Here is a 6000-nt window from a genome sequence, read left to right as displayed (position 1 = left end):
AGTCAAAGTTTCCCTAGGTACTGAAGCTATGATGAGAAATACATTTGTTGCTGCAATCTTGTAGATAAGGCTTTGACTGTTAAAATCCCTTTTAAATGTGGAGATTTGGGATTTGATGCTACTACAAATAGCCCTTTCTGCAAAAGCTAGGGAAGGAAAAAGGCAAAATGAAAATAGAGTTTCTTCCCAGATTCTCCTGTGTATGTAGGAAAAGAGCAATTCATTTTCCGATTTTCAAGGGGACAGGTCATGGGACTTCCTGTAGCCCAGGAACAGTGAGAAGTCAAGGTCCTTCATTTTTTACACATTTACTCCATGGTTTCAGTAGCAGTAATAAAAAAAGTATGTTATCTTTCTCCGGGAAATTCAGCAAGGTTATGTGTATGTGTGGGCCCCTTCTACTACTCCCCAGGAATGACCTGCCCCACTCCTTCCCCACACACTCTTCTCTTTCTCCATTTTTTTCCCAAAGTTAACAGGTCTGGAAATAATTAAGAAATCCAGTCAGCTCTCCAACACTATATAATTCAATTTACTGCTCAGTGTGTGAAAATTTGAGCTCAAGGCAGTGTTTATCTGTTATAAAAATGCTTTCTTGTAGGGGAAAAAACATTCTTCCTGGTTGCTTGTGGCTCATGGCTAGTTTTTTAAATCATTAAAACCACAGGCCTAATGATTACAAGTAACATTTTTTGCTGCTGCTGTTTTAGAGTACACTATGCTCTACTTCTTGAAGCACAGAACACCAAAGTCAAAAGTAGAAGAGCACTTTTGCAGTTACTTCCCCATCATCCAGTCCAGAGTTAAGAACAGCAGTATGACAATAGCCCCACTGTGTCAACATGAATCAGGACAACAGATCCTTGACTGGGTTGCAAGAAATATATGAATAAGGTGGGGCGTTAAGAAGCAATGTTACCTTATGGTCTTCGTAGTCCCATACGGCCAACCACACAAACGCTTGAAATTGTATAAGAAGTAGTGGAAGTCTTTGCTTTTTGAAGAAATATGCTGTGTCATGTTACTCCCATTTTCAAAGTACTTTGTATACCAGCTGTTTGTCCAGGACTAGAACTGGAAGCACAACAGTGGAAGAGCTTGCTAAAACACGGCAGCATATAGGCAAGTATTTAGATGGCATTGTACATAGGCATCTTCCTGGTTTTCTTGGTTGGAAAAATATGGGTTTTTTAGAGTAACACATTCTGCCCCACCCATCTCTGGTTGTGGTGGGCCTTATGTTAAGTCTGCCCTCACTGGCTGTATCTACGTGAGTGACTAAAAAATATGCCTGGGACCATTCACTGGCTGTGAGGCCAGCTGGCACAGAGCACCCGCAGCTGTATTGTTAACATCTTGCTGAGAAAGATCTCTGGTTTATGCTAACTCCCACTGCTACAAAGCACAGGCTGAAACCATGCCTGGCACCATTCTAACCATTTAAAATACGGGTATTTCAAAAAGTTGGACCCAATTTGAAATACATACTACTTTGAAATTTGGTCCGTCTTTTTGAAACGCCCTGTATAAACTATTCAATCTATTGTATTTATTTTAATAGTTAATAAACTGATATTTATTTTATGAGTATAGATGTAGAGATGATATTGTGTACACAGAAGAAAAGGGATATTTCTTTTACTTGCATCTCCATAATCTTGAAGTGCAGGACAGGTAAGACAAGTGAGCAGTGTATGGAGAGTAACAGCTGAAAGTGGGTGGGACAGTGTTTAGTTGCTCAGCATCCCCAGGGCTTACAGAGTTGTGCAGAGTCTGACCTTCCACTACAGGCCACTTGGCATTTGTAGGTAACATGAAGTAATTCAAAGTACAAATATTTACTGGAGATAGCTTCCTTAAAGCTGTAGATACTAAATTTCCAAAGACAACACGATTAACTAAGGAAAGAACATCCTTCTACTCTTTGTGCTTGGTCAGTCGACTTTTTTTTTATTACTTATAAAGCTGTTAAGACATATCTGAGATGATAAAAAGTTAATTGTGTGTGCAACTGTTAGTCGTAAAAAATTCCTATTTGACTTAAGCTATTTTGTTCTCTCTCCAGAGATGATGCAGTATTTGACATTATAACATCAGGTAGTTCAGTTACAGAAAAGAAAGGTGAGTTCCAGAGAATCTATACCTCTCTCACTCAGTAACGCTGTGGCCTCTTTAGGGTTGTTGCAATATCAGCAATAATATACTTATCTGACCACTGAATTTCTTTGTAACAGTTGGACAAGAAAAACATCTCACCTACTGGAATTATTCAGTGCCTAATTTATTATTATTATTATTATTATTATTATTATTATTATTATTATTACTACTTAGCCTAGAGTTTTAAGGTAGACTAAAGCCTTAACAAAAATTATTTGGGAATATTAAAGTACTGACAGGAATCAGAAACAGTCCAGACTCTCATAAGCTATACAACTGCTGCCTGAGCAGGGAGAGGCAGGCCCTCTTCTAAGAGGGGAACCTTCTGTGTGCACTTACTGCTCTTTCCTATGTTCTCAAATATAAAGCTTTCAGAGCATAGTGCGAGCATGACACCAACAACCCCAGACATCAAACCCACCCTTCCATCACCACTGCAGTTTTTCTGGGGTGCTGAGTAATAGCCAACATTCTAGGCAGGGTCATTAATGGTGAGACAGTCTGTGTTTCAATCACTTGCCTATCAATCAAATTCCTGAAGGCCAGAGTTCAATTAATTGATGACACCCTTGAGGCAACCTAAGCAGTTAACAAGTCAGTGAGACTTAGTAGAAAAACAATCAGTAAGTTTAAAAAAAAGCCCCAGCAACACAACCTCCCATAACTCTCATTTGCCTTTTTACCTCCCTCTGATTTGTCTTTCCATTGCTAGCCCACACTTACAATGACAATGCATACTTTTCATGCAAAAAGCACGGACTAGGCACAGAAAAAATGAAACATATTTCAAACCCAGACATCCTCCATGCCACAGATAGATTCATGATCTTAAAAATGCCAAAGGGAAATGACCAGAGTTTGTCCCTGTCCTAATAGCTAATTTTACTGTTTGGTTGTGTGTTTTTTTGTTTTGTTTTCCTTAGCTACTTTAAACTATTTCTCCATACTTGAAATGTTTCAATGAGGTGTACTTCAAGTCCCCCTTGTGTAGGGTGTTTTTTTGTATTGCTTTAACTCATTTGTTTTTTTGACTTTTGAGTAGAAGTTTACATCACTTATGTGACATTTCCAAAAAACTCTGAACTATGTAAGGACCTCTCCCAAATAGAGAGTCACCTTCTTCTATGGTAATAGATCAGCTAAATGTGGTTTAAATGACAAACAAATCTAAACCAGTGAAATCAGCTTGGTTTAATCAAGATAGTTTATATTCCTTACCAAAGTGAACTTGCGTGCTGATACAGTCTAGATATGTGTACAACTTACTGTTTTTACTATGTAGATGTGTTTAAACATCTCATTTGGCTTAATTATGCACCAGTTTGCACCAAGTTTCACTTTTAGCTGGAAAGTAAGATTTCATTGGTGTAACAGAGTTTGATATTACCTTACATCAAAATTACTCAAACCCACTTGTTTCTTTAGCCGTATATAACTATACTGGCTGGCTTTGCCTGAAACGTTTCAAACATAAGTAAATCTTCTGACAGACCTGGCCTGGCAATTTATGATGAAAAATGAACCTGGAAAGTTTTCCACAGCTGGGTTTTTGTTAACGTTTTGAGTGATTCTGCTTTGTGCAGCATGCAAAGTGTATCAACAATCTATCTTACTTAAGGCTTTGCTTCTCACCAGTGGTTTGTTTCTGGCTTTAGGTTGTTGGGGGGTATTGGGTGATGCCTATTTTCCGTGCAGAGTCAACTATTTTGATGCAGAGGGAATGCAGGTTTCTATAGCCTCTTATTGAGTGAGAACTGAAGCAGATCTGTTGCCCAAACTGATCAGAACATACAAAATCTGTTTGGGGTAGTTTACATAATAGGCTTTATTTACAAGAGAATGAAGCAATGTGTAATGAGGTGGTTGATCTGGGAGAGGTCAGAAGTTTAGCTACTTCGTTTGCCAGCAAATCCCATGGAACATCCCTCATCTCAACCTGTTTACTTGAGCTGTGTGGAGGGACCATGTTCTTGAGTTGAGAGAACTACTAAACATCATGACATCTGGCTATGTGAGTCTAAGCTACTGATCTATAGGATCAAATATAAATATATGTTTGGGGTACATATGTTTATTACTACAAAAATAGCACTTTGCATTTGCATTGGTGAATGGGATGGGCTACTTGCTCATAAGTTGATTTGCAAATCTCCAACTTTGACAGCCTGAATGTTGAAGAGTACATACATATGTAATTCAGAGTCATTGAGATCTCTTGGTTGCCTTCAGTTAGAAGCTTGAAAACAAGGGTAAGACAGTTGTTAGTGTTTTAGTCCCTAATATCCATTATAGGCTTTAAAAGCACTGTTCCCAAGAGATGAGAGGGAGAAACCCTAAAGACCTCTGGGGGTCAATAGTCTGAAGATCCCTTCACAAAGGGTCTTATTGGAAGGTGGTAGTGGTGGGTGAAATGCAGTTGAGATGAAGATACTGTGTCGTATTTGGGGTAGTCCCTAGCTCACAAGACAGCTTCAGTGCTCTGCTTTATCTTAGATTTCCATAGCTGTCTGTATGTGTGGCTCCAGAAGAAACCAGAATTTAGAAAGCACAAACTTGTCTAATAATTCATCTCCCTCCTCCAGTTTCCTTGTTTTCAGTCTTATTTCTTAGGGGAGGCTGCTGATTGCATCAAGTTTGTTTTCAATTAATTATCAGCAATTAAAATATGCCAGGGAGACTCTTCAGACCATGCCAGCAGTGATAATACAAGCCTACAAGATGTTCTAGTTTCAAAATATTGAAACTAATTTCTTCATCAATGTTCTTATCCATACTATCTGGACGAAAACTGCAATAAAGTAGATACAGGACTGTGAAACTGTTGATTTGTTTCAGTACAATGCAATGATTTTTTTGTGATGATAACTTATTCCCATCTGTGGGTTAATTTCAGGTAGACGACAAGGTACCCATTTGATTACAGTCAAAAATTTATGATATTTGGAAGACACAATAAACAATGTTGTGGCAGTCAATCTAGCATATTTGAGAAAGTGGCTTTCTGACATTTCAAAGCATGCTGTCAGAAGCCTGAAATACGACCCCAGTCCTTGAGTTCCTGAGTAAAGCAGAAATCAATAAAAAAGCAGGCAAACTAAACAGTTAATTCAAGCCTCTCTTACAAGATCATGATGCATGGCCGTGCTCCAAGGAGCACTGCACATTTTGGATGCTACAGAACTTTATCAACAAAATAAAAAGAGGAATCCAAGGATTAATGAAAATCACAAATGAAACTGGGAATAACAGAAAAAAAGCAAACATAGCCTGCACAGGAGGCATGTTTGAAGACATGTAAATGGAGAAATGGAAGAAAAAAGGTTCTAAGCACACAAATGATCAGCTGGGTTGGAGTCCAACATTCTCTCTGGATGAGGCATGCAAGGGCAAACACCGGTTATCAGCTGAACAGGAAGCTTGAGATCTGGACCCAGGGTCATAATTTCTCTACTACCAGAAAAGTAGGTAAGTACCCAAATAAACATATCACAAGCTCTTGGACCTTTGCAAGATCTTCCATGGAAGGAGACTGGCATCTTTGGAGGACCTGGTGACAGTCCACAACCCAAATGCAGTGAAAGGAACTGGTATTTTCTGACAAAGGCTGTCCAAAGTAAAAAGACCAATGCCTTTCAAAACTTATTTGAACAGAGTGAAAATTATTCAGAAACTTTAAAAAGTCCATTTCTTTGTCTTTCAAGAAAACAGTCTGTTGCTCTGGTACAGTTTTCTAGATCTTCCTGACAACTGATGAAGGCTTTCAAAATGAAGAGAATATTCAGGGGAGACAAAATTCTCCATCAGATGTGGCACAAGCTGATAAAGGAGGCAAGGCCAAGT

The sequence above is a fragment of the Nesoenas mayeri genome (assembly GCF_963082525.1).
Source record: "Nesoenas mayeri genome assembly, chromosome: 3".
Taxonomy (NCBI): domain Eukaryota; kingdom Metazoa; phylum Chordata; class Aves; order Columbiformes; family Columbidae; genus Nesoenas; species Nesoenas mayeri.
Note: the sequence above shows the minus strand (reverse complement) of the source record.